Source organism: Pezoporus occidentalis, unplaced genomic scaffold (genome assembly GCF_034315485.1).
Source record: "Pezoporus occidentalis ecotype Australia unplaced genomic scaffold, CSIRO_AGI_Poc_V1 ctg46, whole genome shotgun sequence".
Classification (NCBI taxonomy): Eukaryota; Metazoa; Chordata; class Aves; order Psittaciformes; family Psittacidae; genus Pezoporus; species Pezoporus occidentalis.
In genome coordinates, this window is record NW_026915791.1 from 1701215 (window position 1) to 1722681 (window position 21467).

A 21467-nucleotide genomic window follows, 5' to 3' on the forward strand; every position below is an offset into this window, starting at 1 on the left:
ACAATGAGATACATAGATGGGTAAATGGACAAGATTTTAAAGAAGAAGCAATAATAAGAAAATGAGACTAAAAGATACCCCTGTTCATTGTGCTGTGGGTAGGGCAGAGAGTGCAGGATGGCTTAGGGAAGATGGACCTCAAGCAGTCAAACTGCTGAGGGCTGTTTTCATCATTCCAAACTAATTCAAAACTATTATAAGTTAAAGGGAAGAATTACTGCCAGATGACAGCAGCAGGAGAAATTAGCAGTAGATGAAACACATTTGTGTTGAGGTATGCCACAGAGAGCAATTTTCTGTAGCTCTGTGGTCATATTTCAAACGTCTTAAAAATGAGCCTAGTGAAGCAAGAGAAAATTGAGGACATAAACATGGAGTTTCCCCAAGGCATTTTGTGGTGGTTAAGCCTAAGTCACTGGAGAGGTGAATCACTACCTGCCCTGTGCCACAGCAAGCTGCTTATTCACCCAAACCTACTGCTAACACAAAATAACACATCTCTATGGTGCTGTGATAATGTGGAGCACTTAAAGGTCCAACCTTTCAGTTTTATTAGGAAAGGTTTGCCTGCACCTCCTACCTGTTTTATTACCAGAGCAGAAAGACAGCAAACAGCTCTCCAGCAAAAAATATATGGAAAAGAAAAAAGAAGAAAATAAATACTGCTTCCATGAAAATGCTCAAAAACATAAAAGCATTTTTTCTTTCAAAAGCTGAAAACCTTAAAATGTTGAGATAATTCTAGTAAAACCATGTCATTTACCTAACAAATCATTTAGGAAGGTCACTAAATTGACCTTTGTTAGTTCCTTTGTCATAAAGACCCTGAAATATGTATCACAGATCAAAGAAACTCTTTAGCCTAGCTCTTTGCATCCTAACTCCATCCCTGACTCAGCCAGGTCCCTGTGACACTGCCTCTCACCTCCCCCAACCAACCCAGAGTAAATATGGCTTCTCTTATGCTGATGAAACACATTCTGCAAAGAGCCAGGCAGAGAGATGAGAGCATCACAAACCACACATGGTATTTCCCTGGTGCTTTCTAGGCACTTTCCATGTCCCTTAAGGCACACTCCCCAGGAAGTCCTGTTGCAAGCAATGATTTGAGCATAATGGAAGCAAACATAAGGCCAATTAATGATAGTCTGGGAAGACCGTCTATCTATGTGTTCTATCACAGAAGGGATGTGAACATACAGATAAGTCCATCAAGGTCTGGAGCCCCAGCACAAAAAGCATGTGGACCTGTTGGAGTGAGTCCAAAGGAGAACATGAAGATGCCCCGAGGGCTGGAGAACCTCTCCTGTGGAGACAGGCTGAGAGAGCTGGGGCTGTTCAGCCTGAAGAGCATCTTCCAGCACCTAAATGGAGTGACAAGAAAGCTGGAGAGGGACTTTTGACAACTGCATGAAGTGACAAGGCAAGGAGTAATGGCTTTAAACCGACCAAGGGGAGATTTAATTAGATATCAGGAAGAAATCTTCACTGAGAGAATGATGAGGACCTGGCACAGGTTGCTCAGAGAAGCTGTGACTGCCCCATCCCTGGCAGTGTTCAAAGGCCAGGTTGGACAGGGCTTGGAGCAACCTGATCTAGTGGAAGGTGTTCCTGCCTATGGCAGGAGGCTGGAACTAGACGGTCTTCAAGGTCCCTTCCAACTGAAACCATTCTATTGTTCTATAAAGCATGGCTTTGCCTGCAAGGTTGACAACTTCAAGTCAATCCATAGATAGAAACATGGCACCCAAATTCATTCCAGGTCTAGCTAAAGCAATCAATATCAGACTAAGTCCTTGGGCTTAATTCCACCCAACATGCACCCACTTTTTTACGTTACTTCCTCTGTACAGCACCTTACACATTGGCACCCAGCTGGTCTCAAATCTATTGGCATTGCCATAACATTATGATAAAGATATCAAAGACACAAGGTTGGCACATTCTTGCCTTGCTCCTCTGCTACCAAACCACACTGTCAGGAACACTTCCACTTTCTCTGTCTCTTAAAGCTACTTTCTCTGTAGCTCTCCACAGCACATGAGGGCAATGGGTGCACTTTCTGGTGTGACATATCTTGGCTGTACTGACCTCCTCCAATGTTAAAAAAAAAATAATTATTTCTGAATCTTAACTAAACTTTTTGTCTCAAACTTCTGAATTCCTGTGTGAAAACATGGTTCTAGCTTTTATTTTTTAGCACTAGAGGATTCCATAATACACTGCAGTCATACATAAAGTCATGAAAAAGGAAACAGCTTCTCACCACAACTAAAATGCCTTGATGTGGAACATATTCTAAACACAGAAAAAATGACAGCGTGTTTTTTTTTATCTTCTAAATGTCCTTGACATCTTACAGGGATTTATTTATTAATGTCTATTATGAGCACACAGATAATACAAAAGCACAGCATTCTTCCATATTTTATAAAACAAGGAAAAAAGTCACTGCAGAAGCTGCTGTTAATTCTGCGTAAAGGGGAAACCAAAAAGTCTGACAGCTTTAGAAAGTAAGAAAATGGCATTCTGCACACTAGTAAAGGTACAATAGTGCCTACTGCTAAATTATCGTTCCCCTTTTCAGACCAGACATACTCTTATTTTTTCCTGATAAGATGAGAGAAAAACTCACATTTCTAGTTTTGTTCTATCACTTTAACACTTTTTCCACAAGCATCCAAAACGTGTCAGCTCCTGCTTTTTCCTCATGTATGTGGCCCCACTATCACATAGAATATGGATTTATGCTGAAAATTAGCAGTTCAGGGATCACTTTTGCCTGGTGGTTTGCATGAGCTTATTACTTTGCATCTTTATACATTTCCATGATTTTCTAGTTCTTATCTCAAGTACAAGTATGAAATTTATGATGTTAAATTGGAAAAGATACCAGTAATTCTTAGAGCAAAGACTGCCTCTCATTTACCAGTATTCCTCTTTCTGGTTTATCCACTGCTCTTTCTTTCTCCCAGATGCCACTTACTGTTTGTCCTTTGCAGGAGAGAGTCCCAAGAAACACCCCAGCAGTACTGCAGTCGTGGGGCTTTGTCCTCAAGAGTTTTACTCTAGGCATCTCTGACTATCAAGACGCTCAAGAACTTGGATGAAGAGCAGGAGCTCCAAGCACCAGAAAAAGAGGTGCTTATTTATTTCACCTACCTCCAGAAACTATGTGATCCTCAAATATAAATAGCCTGCCTGCTGCTGGTCTCTAAAGTATAGCTGCTTCACAGCTACCTGACTTAGAGTTCTGATGGAAAATAGGTGTGAAAAATCTCATGTGAAGATGCTAAGCAAGATGAAGAAAGTGAGGAAGCTGATAGATCTGGTGATCCTAGAGGGGAGATGGAGACATACAATCATTGGCAAGGAAGCGGGACTGTGTCAGGGGTAACAAGGAGTGACTGCAAGCAGAGGTGTCAAGAAGCTTTATTAAAACAGCAAGAGAAGGCAATGGGAAGGGAAGAGGAGGATAGTGTGTAGCTGGAGCAGGTGAAGCACAAAATAGGAAAGAAAATGCAGAGTGGTTCAAAAGCAAAGGTGAAGCTGGAAGGGAAAGTGAAGAGAAACAGTATAGGAGAAAAGGTTATCACCACTAGCATCTAACCTGAAGAGGTGAAGCCTGGGAGTAACAGAAAGCTACTGAAGATCAGTGCCTGATAGAAGACCTGGGTGATAGTTTGGACTCAAGCATTATTGTGCACAGCTGTGGTAGCAAGAGGGTGAGAAGGTAGAGCAGCAGGGAGACATGATGGCAAGGGTGAGGTGTGGTACATGGAAAGAGGGGCATTGGGGTGTGTGGAGGGCAGAATCTTGATTTTCAGTGATTGGGGAGAGTAGAAAATGATATTAAAGTAGGCAGAAGGGATGTGTTGAGCTGATAGGGACCATTGAAAGGGAAGAACATGTTGAGATGGTGTGTGCCAAATGTGTGGAGAGAAGAAAGGAAGCAGACAGCTTTGGGTGAAGGAAAGAATGATGCTGACTTGGTAATACCACCTTCATGCAAAATACATCAATAATCCTGGAAGCATGCTGCCCTACTCTGGTTTTAGGAAGCACATGTATCTTGGGACCAGGCAGCTGAGGTCCATCTCTGTTGGGTTCAAGCTTGACTAGTTCTTCAGACACATCTCTGATGTGGATGCCTAAAGCAGCAAGGCTTAACTTTGTGACTCAGTGAGTATTTTTCTGATCATATTTCCAATCCTATCCCCTCATTTCTTTTGAACATTTCCCAGCTGTATACTTGATTGTCACATATTCACTGACACACTTTGAACTCTCCAGGACTAGGCTTCTTCTGTGCTTCTGGGGTTATTTTCTCCTCCTTTCAGTACCTTCAAACTAAACATGAAAAATTAACTGAGATGAGAAAATTATGCCAAACCTGACTTGAAAAGACCTCTATTTCATAAGAAAACTAGAATTGAAGTTCTCTGACCATTTGTTTTTAGTAGATAAGCATTAGTACTGGGCAGAATGCCAGAATTTGAGATGTTTTGAAACAGTAAAACCTTTTCCATTTTATGTGAATTACATTTTTAACATCTAAATTTTATGTCTTGGAAATCACTGACAGACATTAAATCATTTTAGACACCACAATTAAAATCAGATTAATACTCAGTCAAGATGAGTCTTCTATTGGTAAGTAACAAACAAAGGTAACATTATAAAGACCAGAATAAAAATACAGTTGCAGGGTGCACAGCAAAATATTTAAATACATAATCTTTCTAAGAGTTGGTATTTTTGCATGGAGCTGTACAACTCCTAGGATAGACTGCAGTATCCAAATGTGTATTCACAAAAACCAAAACGAAGCCCAGTTGCTTAATATTCACTCCAAGAGATTTATTTCATTACAAACCCCACAATTCTGTTAGAATCACAGAATAGTTTGGGTTGGAAGGGACCTGTAAAGTTCAGCTGCTCCAACACCCTGGCCATGGGCAGGGGCACTTTCCACTACACCAGATTGCTCCAAGCCCTATCCAACCTGGCCTTGAACACTGCCGGATATAGGGCAGCCACAGCTTCTCTGGGCAACCTGTGCCAGGTCCTCATCATTTACTCGGTGAGGAATTTCTTCCTGACATCTAATTACATCTCCCCTCAGAGAGTTTGAAGCTAGGTCAGTTTAAAGCCATTGCCGTTCATCCTTGTCAAAATGCCCTTCTGCAGCCTTCTTCTTGGCCCCTTTAGGCACTGGAAGCTGCTTTAAGGTCTCCCCAGAGCCTTCTCTTCTCTGGGCTGAACAACCCCAGCTCTCAGCCTGGCTCCATAGGAGAGGTGTTCCAGCCCTCAGAGCATCTTCATCATCTCTTCTGGACATGCTCCAGCAGGTCCACATCTTTTTTAAGTTGGGAGCCCCAGCTGAGAGAAGACTAGATGGGGAGAATCACCTCCCTTGACCTGCTGGTCACACTGCTTATGATGCAGCCCAGTACATGCATTGCTTTTTGACTCTCATCTCCAGAATTAAAATCTCACAATATAGAATTATCTTGTGCACTGGAGAAGGCTGGGAAAAGACTTGTTTTCAAGCCAGGAAGCAATATTTTACTCAGCAAAGGTTTAACCCTATATATAGCAAGGAAAAAAAAAAAAAGCGCTAAAAAATAATTAAAATATATATATATATAGTGTTATCCAATATGGAAAATTGAAAGATATCCCACTGAAAAGTGTGTTACAGAAACACAGGTTGAAGAACCATTGTGCAGGCTTCAGTTCTGTAGGACACAATCTGCATATTACTGTGAGTCACAAACTAAATGAGAAATGTCATGTTATCACAAAGATGACAAACAGGCCCTGGAATGTCTCAGTTGCAGTAAAGACTTCAAAATCAGAGAAGTAACCCCCTGTTTCCCTCCAGTGTTCTGTACAGTTTACATCAGTGTCCTTACTAATAATATGGGCTACTGGGATTGAGGCCAGAGAAAGGCAATGGGCAGAATAAAAAAACAAAATCAACAATGACAACAGCAACAGCAGCAACAGCAACAACAGCAACCACCACCAGCCCCCAAACCAAATGAAAACATGTATGACCTACAAGGAAAAAACAAAGGAACAAAGAAATGAAAATTTTTAAACCAAACAAAAAAAGGAAGGTAAGTCAGATGGGTAAACAACAGTTTTCAAGGTTATAAAGGGCTGTTGTATGCTTATAAATTCTAGGACAATAAATTATATGCTTAAATTTCAGGAAGGAAGGCTGAAATTAATTCTAAAGAAAAAATGATATCTAACGGAGAAGTACTGAAACCCAGGAATCCATTGCCCAGGAGGTTTCAGACTTCCTGTCTCTGGAGGTTTTCAGTAAGAAATCCACCCTTCTTCCAGAAAATACCAAGGTGTGGATTATCATTAGCTAGCACAGACAAACAGACCTGGGGCTTCTCAAGGTCTGTCCCAGTCCTACACATGAAAATTGGGCTGTACATAAATGCAGATCAGGATCCAGGTAAGTGAGCTAGGCACAAAGAACTCCTTAGTGTATGGTATGAGCTCAATATTCCCTCTTTTTTTTCATTTCCTTCCCTAATGCCAACCATCTCTAAAAGTTTCCAGTAACACTATTATACTGGATAACACAAAGTCATACAACATAGCCTGCCCAGTCTGCTTAAAAGATCCATTAATACCCCAGTAACAAGTTTGCTCACTGTTGAATTGGAGAAATGGTCTGATGCCTAGTAAATCTGTCTCAACAGACATAGATTTAGAGCAGTCCACATTGCTTTTCCAAAGCTAAAACTAAAACACAAAATTCGAGACTGTCATTACACGATTCAGACGAAGGTATCTGATAGTAGGAAATGCTTTAACTCAACAATGACGTAATAGAGCAATCCAAGAGCTGGAAATTAAAATGGAAATGAAAATAAAACATTCAAGGGTGGGATAAGGTATAAATTAAAAGGAAAGGTAGTTAGGAACTGAAGGAAACAGATTTCCTCAATTTTCCAGTGCTTCAAGACTTCGGACTGAAACTGGACATCTCGTAGAGAAAGAAAGGTAGGTCTTAGATTCATCTAGATCTGTTCAGAGGCTGATAGAGAGGGGATTACTAAAACTCTTTAGGAAGGAGATTTTAACCCTTTGCTGTGTCATCCTACAAGATGAAAAATAAGCCTGATAGGAACCAATTTGCTATCTGACCTTACAGAGAGTTTCTATTTGTCTTTAAATTCAGATTTTCCTTGCATTCCTCCCATTTCTCTTTTCAGTGCCCATCTCACATGTGGAAAGATGCTTCTAGATGGGTTTTATTCAACTTGAAAATGTTAGATGCAAATTCTGCTCTAACTTACATTGCACGAAATCCTACCAAACTCCAACAAAAAGTTTTTTTTCTCTAGATTTTTAAATTAAGAACTCAAGGGGTGGTTAAATTGTTTAACTTTATAATATCCTTTAAAAATATTAATCTATCACTGTACCATAGTTCTGCCACGCTGCCACACACATGGTTAGTGGTTACCGTTACTAGTTCTGCTTCCACCAGATATGTAGTGATGCCAAATTCTGAATTCATATTGTCATCAAATTCATATCAAGTTGCCTGTTTAACCCAGGGAGGAACACAGTGCACGGTTGTTTAATAATAGATGTGGGAATGGTTTGATATGATCTGAGATCCAGCATGAGCCTCTACTCTGATTAAAAATGAAGCTTAAATCAATCCCTTTCCTACACAACAAGAAACTTTCACCAGTTTCCCTCCTGACTGGAAAAGGCAGATCAACACTTAGCTGCACCAGGAAATTCAGTCACTGACTTTCCTAATTAAACTAGCAGATGAGTTATAATGACTAAAAGAGATTTACCGGGGGGGGGGAAGAAGGAGGGAAAAGGAGTTTGAACTTTTTGACCTCAGAAGCCCTATGATTTCATCATAAATAATTCAAAAAAAAAAAAAAAAAAAAAAAGAAGGGGGTGGAGCGGGGTGAGGGGAAAAATAAAGACTATCAAAATGAACAAGATGGGGCAGCTGTGATACTGGTATGGACAACTGCCCAAACACTTTTTTCCCCATGTACATTTCTATGGATAATTCCCCACAGCAGAAACTGTATGTCCATATTAATTCTCAGGGGTATGTAATACCTCTAGCAAGTAAATCACTATCACAGCACCAGCACCAAATGCCATGCCTCTTTTATTAAACAGGCCTTGCAAGATTAGCTGAAAGTATCAGAGAATCACAGAATGGTTTGTGTTGGAAAGGACCTTAAAGCTCATCTAGTTCCAACCTTCTTGCATGGGCAGGGACCCCTTCCACTAGACCAGGTTGCTCCAAGTCCCATCCAACCTGGCCTTGAACGCTGCCAAGGATAGGGCAGCCACAAATTCTCCATAGAGGATACTTATACCATCTGAAAAATCCCCAAAACAATTGTATTTGCCTTCTGCTAATCACTTTCACAAAACTGCTTCAGATTTCATTTCTAATCTTGCAGGTGTTTTCTAGAAAAAGTTGCACCTTCCCTCTGGCTAATTCAATGCAAATAGGTTCAAACAGCATCTACATTTTTATTTCTGTTCAAAGCAAGCAATTCTCACCAAAATCAATGCAGAACTCTTACTTAGATGAACAAAATGTAATGTTTCATCTTTGAAATGCTAGCATATTATGTAATTAGTTTAATATTCATGAACTTTAATACATGCAGAGTTTTGTAGGGTTTTCTATTTGGTAACTGCATTAGGTTTATGGAACCTCCCTGAAAAATATAACTTCTAAATTAAACAAAGCTTTAATAGAATTTACAACTGGAACTCAATTATGGCAAGCTATTTTTTATGCTTTGCAGCTAAGCTGATATTTTGCTGTCATTGGTTTATAAAAATAAATCATAAACTCCACAGAAATCATTAAAATATATGCAATTACAATTCTCAAGACAGCACTAAAGCAAACTAGAGCAGGAAACAGAATTGTAATTATGTTATTTTCTTTTCTGTCCCCAAGTCCCTGATACTGCATTTCTTCCACTTTTATCTTCAGTTTACTAGGCAATAGTAGCTCACAGTCTAAACGCATATTGGCCTTCTTAACAATCAGAAGCCTAATCCAGGAGACCTTTAAGCACAAGAACAATTTAACTGTGAGCGTAGTAAATTCATCATCACTTAGAAGTCTTAAATTGAGCTTAGACATCTTTCATAAGAGATGCACAAAGAGCAGTATTTCTGAACCTGCTACTTTGAACGATCATCTCCAGTCCATATGATACAAGAATAAGGTTCAAGAACAAGGTTCATCAGACAAGAATGGTCACCTACTTTAGCTTCCAAACTGAAGCACCACCAGGCTGGGTGGGGATATCTTCTCTTCTCCACTTACAACTCCTTCAACTGCTGTGCTACTGCCTTATCTGTAAAACTCCTCCTATGTCCTGTAGTATGTGACTCATAAAGGCTTCTTCACTTTCAGAAAGATTCCATAAATTATAATACCTAATAAATATATAATTTTATTTCTTTTGTCTGGGATCATGGAGCTGTTCCTTATTTTCATATAGCTTACCACCAATCACAGTGATGAATATATATGTATATGCACACACACACAAATTCCATACACTAATGAAGAAAATTATGTCTTAGACTGTCTCAGTCATCCCAGCATGGTATCCAGTGTTGAATTCCCAGCATGCTTGAACCAATCTTACAGATCACAAGACAAAAATAAATAAAACCAAAGAAATTTAACTGTATTCTGTACAGTCAAACAATAATAAACCAAATACCCCAATGATTGCGTAATGTATTTGAAAGCAGCCTTTGAATCTATGAAATCCTCCAACTCCCTGCTTAATTAGACAACTGACCTGACCAGGCTATGCTGTCTGCATAACCATCAAGTTTTCAGGGAGTCTGTTTTCATTGTTGTTTCTAAAGAATGCTCAGCCAGAGTCATGAAAATAAAACCGCATAAATAACCAACCTCATGATCAAAGAACACTTCCAGAAAGACTGCAACAAAAGTAGAACAAGTGACTTCAGCACACTGACAAAGGCTGCAGGACAGAAAGGGTTTCCAAGAGGAGAGAGGTGCTGGAGCCCCAAACTGAAATAACCCATTCACCATATGCCTTTCCGAGGAAGCATGGAATCTCAGGCATCCTTCCCCATGTCAATGTAGGGCACCTGCGCTCAGGTCTGCAGTCAGCTCCTGTGCCTAGATGTCTGGAAGCCTCTACTGCTGTTCAGCACCTTTTGGGGGCTGAGGTGAGAGCAACACCAGGTTTGGCAATTGGGGTTATTCCTGATTTTCTTTTTTTCTCAGATCGTCTTAAAACCTCTTTCATCAGCTCTGGCACCAAATGGGGGTCACCTAGCCAGGAACAGCAGATGGCTGTGACACACCAAGCTACAGCTCCTGTCAGTGTTGCTACATGCACCTCTGCAGAGGAGGGACATTTTCCCACAGCCAGACACCAGTTTTGTTTTCATGCTTAAGTTGGTAAACCTGCAACCAGCAATACAGCAGTGCATTGGAGATGCAAATCAGGGACAAAGCTACATCAGCAAAAGTGTGGTTCCTCAGAATCACATAATAGTTTGGGTTGGGACACTAATGGCCATCTAGTTCCAATCGCCCTGCCGTGGGCAGGGACACCTTCCACCAGACCAGGTTGCTCCAAGTCCCGTCCACCTGGCCTTAACCACTGCCAGGGATGGAGCAGCCACAGCTTCTCTGGGCAACCTGTGCCAGGGCCTCAGCACCCTCACAGTAAAGAATTTTTTCCTATTATCTAACCTAGATCTCCCCTGTTAAGTTTGCTGGTCTTTACTTTTTCTTATTACTGCGTTGCCTCCACACCACCTTAGGTACCTGGGGTCCTTCACAGTTGCTAAAAGAAAAGCTTCTGGCAGCAGAAAACCCCAAAGCATTCCCCTGAAGGTAGTGCAAGCAGAAAATTCCTTGGTATCAGCTCTTTGGCACTCTTTATGTCAGTGCTTTTGCTTTCATGCATAGCTCATAACTATTTCAGTTAAGGTGCTGCTAAACAGCATCTTCCTTTCCCAGTCTTACTCGTCACAGAAAACTCACACACTCATTACAGTCACCTTGCTAATGTCCAGGTGGCTGTAGCAAAGATGCAGCAACCAGCCTCATCAGTTGTTCCAGCAAACAATGAGCACAGAGGGTCTGCAGGTCCAACATCACTATCAATCCTACTGCTCTTCTGGAAAGAATGGAGGCAAGAGTCTGACAATTCAAGTATGATGAATCCCTGCAGACACAGCTTCTAAACTGTGTCAGCATCAAAAAAACAAGCACAATAGTCAATAGATCTCACAGCTAGAAAAATATTTCCCTTTGATTACAGATGCTAGCAACAGTGTAGGAGAAGATGAGACACCAAAGCACATACAACTGCATTATAATCTCTGATATTTATGTTTTACTTTATCTTAATATGTTTTACTGCATGGAAATACTCAACCATCTTACAGTGAACTTAATCAATACACATACTCTAAGCCCTCTAGCATGGGAGGATTTTTATGTATATCCCTCAGAATCATAAAATTCAGATCAGAAGAGAACTATAGAGGTCTCTGGTTCAGCCCTCACTCAAAGCAAAGCCAACTTTAAAGTTGGATCTAATTTGAAAATCAGGTCAGGCTGCTCAGGACCTTGTCCAGTTGAGTTTTGATCTCTGATCAAACATCATCTCTGAATCCTTGTTTAAGCCTGTCCACTGTCATGGTAGATTTTATTTTCTTAGTATTTAATTAGTACTTCCCTTTCTGAAACATGTGTGCACTGCATCTCAACGCATCACTGTGCAACTCAGAATTTGTTCAGCAGGACCATGAGGTCCTTCTCTGTAGAGCTGGTCAGTCCCCAGGCTGTGCTCATCCTCTAGGGGCAAGAATTCCTGGCAGCCAATTTCTGCAGCATGTCCTGACTACTCCGAGAAGCAGCCCTGACCCTCCATTTAAGGAAGGTTTGATTTACAGTATTTCCTACAGTTACACTCACTTTTTTTTAGTTGTGTTTGGCTGAATATTTCACTGCCAGAACTGCAAAACTCCACCCAGCTGTCCCTGAGTTACAGAGACCTTTCCTAGATATCCTTTTCCATGTTCCCTTGCAGCAGGGCAGATGTTACTTCATCAAGCTTTTGGGATGCAGCAGTACTATTTGGCAGTCCTGTGCCTGCTGTTGGAAAGGACTATCCACAATCATTCAACATGAGGAGGCAGAGCACTATTGTCATCCCCATCATCTCCATGAAAGGACGTGTCATTGCACTGGAGTATGACTAGTGAACAGCCCTGTCCATGGCTGGCACTGGACAAAGCATCACTAAGATGCATCACTAAGGACAATGCATCACTAAGGAGTACTGCAGTTGCATACACAGCAGTAACTGGTCTGGCAGCTACTGCTTGCAATCACCAAACCTGTTGTTGGGGAAAATGTTTCTCCATGTCCCTGGAGTGCTCAAAGTTATATGATTCCCTGAGGTGTGAAAAAGCAGAAGTAACAGCTGTGTACATTAGCACACTTATGCTCATTTTTAATGTATTTTCTTTGGTGGTAAGCAGACAGTAAAGGCAAGCAGAAGGAGGAAGCCAGGGAATAATAAATGCAGCAGTGGTCAACTGTACAAAATTTTCAGTCTAAACCTGATTCACTGCTTACAGAACTGGAAAATTTACTTGAAATCTGCATGACATGCATGCCAGGTCCTGCAGAGCTTTGCTAAGTCATCTGAACACAGCTCCCATCTTATGGCTATATACAGCATACAATAGATCAGATAAGCACATGTGTGCCAAAAAGGTAAGCCACATACAAGTGGGAGTAAAATAAATTATCCAAAGAAGGCACTGTACAAATTCTTTATTGTTCACAAAAGCGATCTGTGGATGGTTCTCCATTGTATCAGATTGAGCCACTCAGACCAGCTATCAAGATATCCCTTATTCCTGATCAACTTCTTTCCTTAAACAGAATACAGAGTAAAATGGCTTCAGTTAAAACATTCCCTTTGCTGTTCTTGCAGCATGCATTTTTTCTATAGGTACATCACTTGATACGACTACTTCAGCCAGAGGCATTGTATTGTTTGAACTAAACTATTCCTGGAGCAGAAATATTCATTGAAGCTTACACAGCATCTATCCCCATTACATCCTACGCTTGCTTTTGGAAATCTACACACTACAGTAAAGCAAACAGAGGAGACAGAAGAAAAGCAAATATGTTACAATAATGACCCTGCCTGCAGTAAATGGCCTTCCAGAATTACTTTTGAAGGCAAAATTCATTAAATCCAAACAACCTCAGAACCTGATTCAGTTGCTCACATAAAGGTGTTTAGTGCTATTTGAGGCCCCTTAGTCCATCAAAAACCACAATGGGATACAGCCCGTGACGTACAGGAGACATCTGCCCCTGTGACACAACCAGTGGAGCCTGGATAGGGCACCATAGGGCAGCTCAAACAGATGCTTATGGTCTGGCATCTGCCCTCTCAGACACCCCAATTCCTTTTCATTTCCTGAAGTGTATTATTTTCTCCACTTTTTCTTGTACAGTGCTGCTCTTGTTACAGCTGGACAAATGCTCAGCATGTACTTTGTTCTCATTTTATCCACATTCTTATAGTCTCCTCATTAACTCTGTACCAGTTTTGGTTTCCAAGGTGGAGGAGCAGCCACCTTCCCTTCAAGTCATGTTCCTGTCAGGTCACTGCCAGCAGGGATGAATCAACACAATTCTCATACTAATCCCTATCCTTTCCCTCAATACTAAAGTCTATTACTGTAATGCTTTGCTTATAGTGCACCATAAACAGAGTTTTAAAATTAAATCAAAATGATAATGCCCAGAAGTACTTTTATCTGCACTAAAAGAGAAAAACCTATCTTTTTTTAATCTTCATACTACCATCCAAGTATATGTTTCAGTGATGCTCAAAGGATGTTTCAAACACCTTGTGGATCAGGGAATTCCTTATTTGTTTTCTGTTGAGCATCTCCAAAATCCCACTGCAGTACAGACAAGGGTGGAACAGTTGTTGGAAAGCATTAGAGCAAGTCACTGACCAGCAAATTCAATAACTAAAGGTTTAAGGAGGTGATAGGACACAGGCAGCACATATTTCAAAACCAGAGTCAGTCTGATTGATCTAATTTCCTTTGCTGACATCACTCATGGCAATGAGTCTGGTGGCCGGAGGACGAGTAGACAACATTTCATTATTTGGGACTTTTGACAGCACCTCTCATGACAACAACTACATCCTCATTCCCCAAAGTACTTTGGGAAGAAAACTCTGTGAGCAGTTTTAAACTGACAAGCGAGGGAAAGACATACTATTTCCTGATTTTTGTGATTCTATTCACTGCTTTCCTAAATGAGCTACATAAAAGTATAATAAAAAAAATGAAACATCTACAAAATCTGTGGAAGGCAAGAAAACAGAGCATATCACAACTACTTCTGGAGACCAAGAACAAAATATCAGTTGCATTAATATTTGAAAGAGCATCTGAAAAAGTGATGGGGTTAAATTCAACAAGCAGAAGTACAATACCTCTACATTTGAGTAAACCTAAAATATGCAGGAGAAAGGACTGACAACCTTTATCTGGTCACAATTACTGAAATTGTGGTAAGAGGGCTTAAATAGATCATAAAGAAAAAGGAAATATCACATCGAGCATTATTAAGTGAAGTGCTAGGCAGCAAACACTGGAGGCAATTACTCAGTTCTGTGCAGCCCTGGGGCGGTCTGGAGGACATGGTCTAGTCATTAGCATTGCTCTTACACAAAATCTAAACTAATTGGAAAGTGTCAAGTAGAGAAAAGGCAACAGATTCTGTAAATGTGACTTCCAAGGCAAGATTGGAAAAGTAACATAGGAGAGCACTGAAGCAAAAGAGACTTCCAACATAGACTCCCAACATTTAAAGCACCCTGGTTAAAAGAAGGGTCGTCAGCTCTTCTGTGTGTCCCTTATGTTGCAGACTGAAAGTAATTGGAAAAAGATTCATGTAGGATTTAGAAATAATAATTGCAAGAATTTTCTAAGCAGAAGGTAGAAAAACTCTGGAACAGCCACCTTGGGAAAAAATGACTGCCCTTTATTACGGGTTTTACTGTCATTTTAGCATATCTCAAGTCACACCAACAGCTTTCTCCAAGGACAGCTGGACCCTGTGCTTCCACCACTAGGAAGTACCACCAGCCAGAAGCACTGCTGTCATGTGCCGGATCTCAGCTGAGGTTATGGAGGCAGGAAAACTAGAAGTTCACAGTTACTCTATGTCCTTAACTGGCAGGAAAGCTGACCAAGCCTTGTGCTTTGGTTGCCATCCTGCACCTGAAACCTCCTTGGCAATGTTCTTGCAGACCTTTCAGTCAATTGTATTTTTCCCCATCAAGGCAATCATTTCAAGGGACATAAATCATGAAGGACAGCACTGATAAATGGCTTCGCAATATGCATCCATATATCTGTAATCATGTAACAAGGGTTATATCTTTTAAATGAAAAATCAGGGTAACAAAATCAGGAAGAGGTATTTCTTTTGCTTTAAAACTTTAAATTAAAACCTCAATATAAAAAGTATCAGCACTTCTGAAAAAGTTTCTAAGAAAACTTTTGATAAATTAAGTTCTGAACTAAGACTACAGTAAGGGCATTGGTTTCATTTGTTTTTACCTTTTCTAGTTGTATATATTGAACATCTTTACTAAATTTGGCTATCTGAAAAACCAATACTACAGCGTAGCCCTTCCAATACACAGCCATTATTTAAAAAAATCAAAATAAATGAACAGTGAAATATTAATAATTTATGAAGTTTAAGTATTTTTGCTCTTCTGACAGCAATATATTAAACTACATTCATTCTATTGATTTCACTTTTGCCTATACAGTAGGTATAAAATAAGTTAGTTGAACGTTAAGTCAGCATAGTCTGAGAACCTAATTATTTGCATGGTTCATGAAATAGAATTCATAATTTTCTCCAATGCAGTTTGAAAAAACTCAAACAAAGAAAAATAAACCACAAAAAAGCCCACAAAACCAAACCACACACTCACACAAAAAAAAAAAAAAACACAACACCTAAAAAACTACAAACCAGCAAAATCTAAGTTTCCTTTGATATTTAAGCTTACCTCTATTACTTAAAATACAATAGAAATACAACAGCGCTCTGTTATCTGCACTACTGGTTTCTTACAGCAGAGACAATGCATCTCCTGCACCTGTAACAACAACGTAAACTTGTCCTTATCGTAAGGCTTAATTCAGAGAGTCTGCTGAGTGAAAACCTCCAAAGTTAATTCGGTCAGCTCATTTTACTGCCAAGATTACTTACTTCCCCAGGTATTCAGCTCCGGCTCAGACCTTGTGTGTACAAGTTGTGCCGGTTTAGAAAGATCATTTTTTAAATGTTTTGGGTTTTTTTTTTCTTTTTGAAACCAATCCAGCCTCTGTAAGGATTGAATCAATTCATAACTGGGTGGCTCATATTGCTAAAGTAGGCAATTAAGCTAACATCAGTAACCCAGCACTAAATCCCTTAAAGAATGGCTATGAGTGCTGCAACCACTCAACTAAATCTGCTGAACATCTTTTAGAGCAGAGCAATTTAAGACTGGGTAAGCAATGAGCCATTCTGCAGATCTTCTCTCCTCTTCCACGTTAAATCCATGCCACTATCACTCAGACATTATTCCCTGGCCCCTTGAAAACACATGGAATGATCCAAACTGCAGTACCTTCACAGGAGCCAGAGGAGCTAAGCCGTTTTCCAGCATTGAAGGATTGTCTCCCAGCCATCCATAGAAGTCCTTGACATTAATATTAGCTGAGCACCACATACCAGGACTAATATTTACCACTTAAATACCAGAAAACTGCTTCACATTTCTGATCTAACCCTCTAGAACCAATATCATCTTTGGAAAAAGGGACACAATGACCTTTCAAAGACTAGGTAAAAAATCCTGATCTAAATATGAAAGGCTGTACCTGCAGTGTTTAGAGTATGATAGGGACAAGCATATGAATTCAACTGTGTCCTGGGTTCAGCAGTAGCAGTCATTTTTCTCCTTCTTGGTAGCTGGTGCAGTGCAGTGTTTTGACTTTCGGCCTGGGAACAGAGCTGATAACAAGGATGTTTTGGTTTGGCCAAGGGCTTTGTGAGCCTCATGCCCTGCTAGGGAGGAGGGGAAGCCAGGAGGAAGCAGAGACAGGATACTTGACCCAAACTGACCAAAGAGGTATTCCATACCACAGCACATCATGCCCAGGATGTAACTGAGAGTTACCCAGAAGGGCTTGGACTGCAGGGTTGGAGGAGGTATTGGTCGGTGCTTGGTTGGACTGGGCGGGGGTGAGTTATCGGTTGGCTGGTGGTGAGGTGTTGTATTCTTTTCCCTTGTTATTTCCTTTATCATTATTATTATTGGTGGTACCAGTAGTGATTTGTGTTATATCTTAGTTACTAAACTGTTCTTATCTCAACCCATGGGAGTTGCATTCTTTTCAATTTTCCTCTCCTTCCCTCTGGGAGTAGGGGGAGGGCAAGAAGAGGGGGAAGTGAGTGAACGAGTTGTCTGGCTGGGTTTAAACCATGACAACTGACCAAGGAAAGGCAGCTGAAAGTGATGGATTATAGCCAATTAAATAGAGGTGTGAAATACTGAGACAGCTCTCATACAAATTGTTACACAAAATTACCCTCAGCTCACTCAAACTTTTCAGAAAAAGTAGTCATTCACATCATCAGCATGTTGGAATGGATTCCTGGCATCACCACATACCAGAATGGATTTTTACATCCTAATACTAACTGAGCATCACAGCATCATTACGCAGTTAGCATCTCAACCAGACAAGGTATTCTCCATGTTCTGCAGTAGACAACTAAACTCACCTGTGTGAGAAAGTGGGAATTAAGTGGGCTTATTTTACAACCACTGGGGACTCTGCAAGATTTTCTAGGAGAATGGAGGGAAAGAGCACTTGTTTCTACAGGACTTCTGGGACCTATGTACCACAGTAGAAGACAGTAAACCTGATGACAACTAGGGAATATATTCAGCTCTTGCAGTCTTGCAACCCAACCTTGAGAAAGTCTCCTCACTATGTACTGGTTTCCCAGTGGGAGAGGTGAGTGTGCCATCCATGGTACAGCAATATTTTACACTTGTCTACAGTTTTCCAACTGAGTATCACAACAGCAAAGGAAATAATTTCTGCAGAACACCTATGTTTTCCTCCAGAATATCAAAAAGACCACTCAAGTACTGGTAAACTTTCAGTTAGGTAACTGATCAGAGATGGTAAGCAGCAAGATACTTAGTTCTAGAACCCCTCCGCACTGGGAAACATTCAGTTAGGTACACAAGCAAAGCTGCCTTGCAACTAAATAAATCACATCAGATTAGAAGAAAATCTTCCCCTTCAAGCATCTATGTTTTTACCAAGACTTCAGCGCAATCCACATACAGAATATTTTTCAGAGAATGGAAGCAAACACTGTTACCTATATCTGTACAATTGTGTTCCAACAAGAAGTCTTAGCACTCCAACCAAGATTAAGCCATGATCATAAAAATTGTTTACATAGAAGGCTGTTCTCTGAAGGATAGGTTTCTATGTCTTAGAATTAATCTTGGCTAGGGATATTAAGTATAACAGGAAGGGATTCTACAGGTACATAGCAAATAAAAAACAGACTAAGGAGAATGTAGGCCCCCTCAGGAAGCTCTTGGGAGATTCTGGATTTGGAGAAGGCTGAGGTTCTGAATGACTTCTTTGCCTCCGTCTTCACTGGCAAAGGCTCTGACCACACCACCCAAGTCTTGGAAGGCAGATGCAGGGCCTGTGAGAATGAAGACCTTGGGCCCACTGTAGGAGAGGATCTGGTTCAAGACCACCTTAAAAATCTGAACGTGCACAAGTCCATGGGTCCTGATGAGATCCATCCGCGGGTCCTGAAGGAGCTGGTGAATGAAGTTGTGAAGCCCCTGGCCATCATATTTGAGAAATCATGGCAGTCAGGTGAACTTCCCAATGACTGGAAAAAGGGAAATATAACCCCCATTTTCAAGAAGGGGAAAATAGATGACCCGGGGAATTACAGACCAGTCAGTCTCACCTCTGTGCCTGGCAAAATCTTGGAGCAGATTCTCCTGGAAGGCATGCTAAGGCACATGAAAAACAAAAGGTGCTTGGTGACAGTCAGCATGGCTTCACTAAGGGGAAATCCTGCCTGACCAATTTGCTGGCCTTCTATGATGGGGCTACGGAACTGATGGACGGGGTAGAGAAGTTGATGTCATCTACCTGGACTTCTGTAAAGCGTTCAACACTGTCCCATACAACATCTTTGTCTCCAAATTGGAGAGACATCAATTTGATGGATGGACCACTCGGTGGATAAAGAACTGGCTTGATGGCCGCATGCAAAGAGTTGTGGTCAATGGCTCAATGTCCAGCTGGAGACAAGTGTCCCTTGGGGTTGGTGTTGGGACCGGTCTTCTTCAACATTTTGTTGCTGACATGGACAGTGGGATTCAGTGCTCCCTCAGCAAGTTTGCCAATGACACCAAGCTGTGTGGTTCAGTTGATACGCTGGAAGGAAGGAATGCCATCCAGAGGGACCTTGACATGCTTATGAGGCAGGCTGATGGCAACCTCATGAAGTTTAACCATGACAAGTGCAAGGTCCTACACCTGGGTCAGAACAATCCCAGGCACAGCTACAGGTTGGGCAAAGAAGAGATTCAGAGCAGCCCTGCGGAGAAGGACTTGGGGGTGTTGGTTGATGAGAAAATGAACATGAGCAGGCAGTGTGCGCCTGCAGCCCAGAAAGCCAACCGTATCCTGGGCTGCATCAAAAGGAGCATGACCAGCAGGTCAAAGGAAGTGATCCTGCCCCTTTACTCTGCTCTTGTGAGACCTCACCTGGAGTATTGTGTGCAGTTCTGGTGTCCTCAACATAAGAAAGGACATGGAACTGTTGGAACAAGTCCAGAGAAGGGCCACGAGGATGATCAGGGGACTGGAGCACCTCCTGTATGAAGACAGGCTGAGGAAGTTGGGGCTGTTCAGCCTGGAAAAGAGAAGCTGCGTGGAGACCTTAGAGCAGCCTTCCAGTATCTGAAGGGGGCCTGTAGGGATGGTGGGGAGGGACTCTTCATTAGGGACTGTAGTGACAGGACAAGGGGTAACAGGTTAAAACTTAAACAGGGGAAGTTTAGGTTGGATATAAGGAGGAAATTCTTTCCTGTTAGGGTGGTGAGGCACTGGAATGGGTTGGCCAGGGAGGTTGTGAATGCTCCATCCCTGGCAGTGTTCAAGACCAGGTTGGACGAGGCCTTGGGTGATATGGTTTAATGTGAGGTGTCCCTGCCCATGGTAGGGGGGTTGGAACTTGATTATCTTAAGGTCCTTTCCAATCCTAACTACTCTATGATTCTATGTTTCCAGCAGAAGACCTGTCATGAATGCCATGGTTTCTTGCAGCATTTATTATTGCAGCATAAAGTATATATCTGCGGCATAAAATTGCAGATTTTTTAAGTGCTGCAGCAGCTAAGCATAAACTACACCATGGCATCCTCGATGAATCAGATACTGGATCTGTTTCTAGTCTCAAAATCCAAAGCAACTGAACACCAGGTGCTAGAACCGTTCAGCACTGGCAAACTTTCAGTTAGGAAACTGAGCTGAGCTGGTTGGCAGCAGCACATAAGTTATCAGAACCCTTCAGCACTGTGACATGTTCAGTCACATAACTGAGCAGAGCTGGTTGGCAGCAGGAGACCACGTTCTAGAACCCCTCAGCACTGAGGAACATTGTGAGATAACTGATCAGAGCTGGCTGGCAGCAGCACACCAGGTTCTAGAACTGGCTTGCAGCCGCTAGACAACATGCCACCATGCTCCCAGAGAATTTACTATGATCCTTTGCTAGGTACTGCCCAATTTTGCCTAAAAGCGGAGAAGTGCTTGCTGTGTCTTGGAATCACAAACATTTTTCCAGTTGGCTTTCCTGCTGCATGGAGGAAAGAACATTTTTTAATTAGAAGAGGTGTTTTAGTTGACAACAGGAATGTAGGCGACCAATACCTGTGATGGAAGATTCCAAATACTGTCCTTCAGTGAAGGACAGGAAAGACTTATTACTTTAAGATGATAAAGAGCTGACAGTACCAAGACAAACACAGTCACTGATGGATGAGGTCTTTGTGCCCTCCCTGCAGCCCAAGCAAGCACTCTTCCTTCTTTGTGGGTCCAGCACAAACAACAGGAGTAGCAGGACTTTTTGACAGATGACCAAGTATAAACCCAACAGCCAGACTGATAAAGGAGTTGCCTTTTTCCTCCAACAGAATGATCCACTCACAAGAAAGGCAGCTGCATTGCTTCAGGCTGAGGGAAGTTATTGC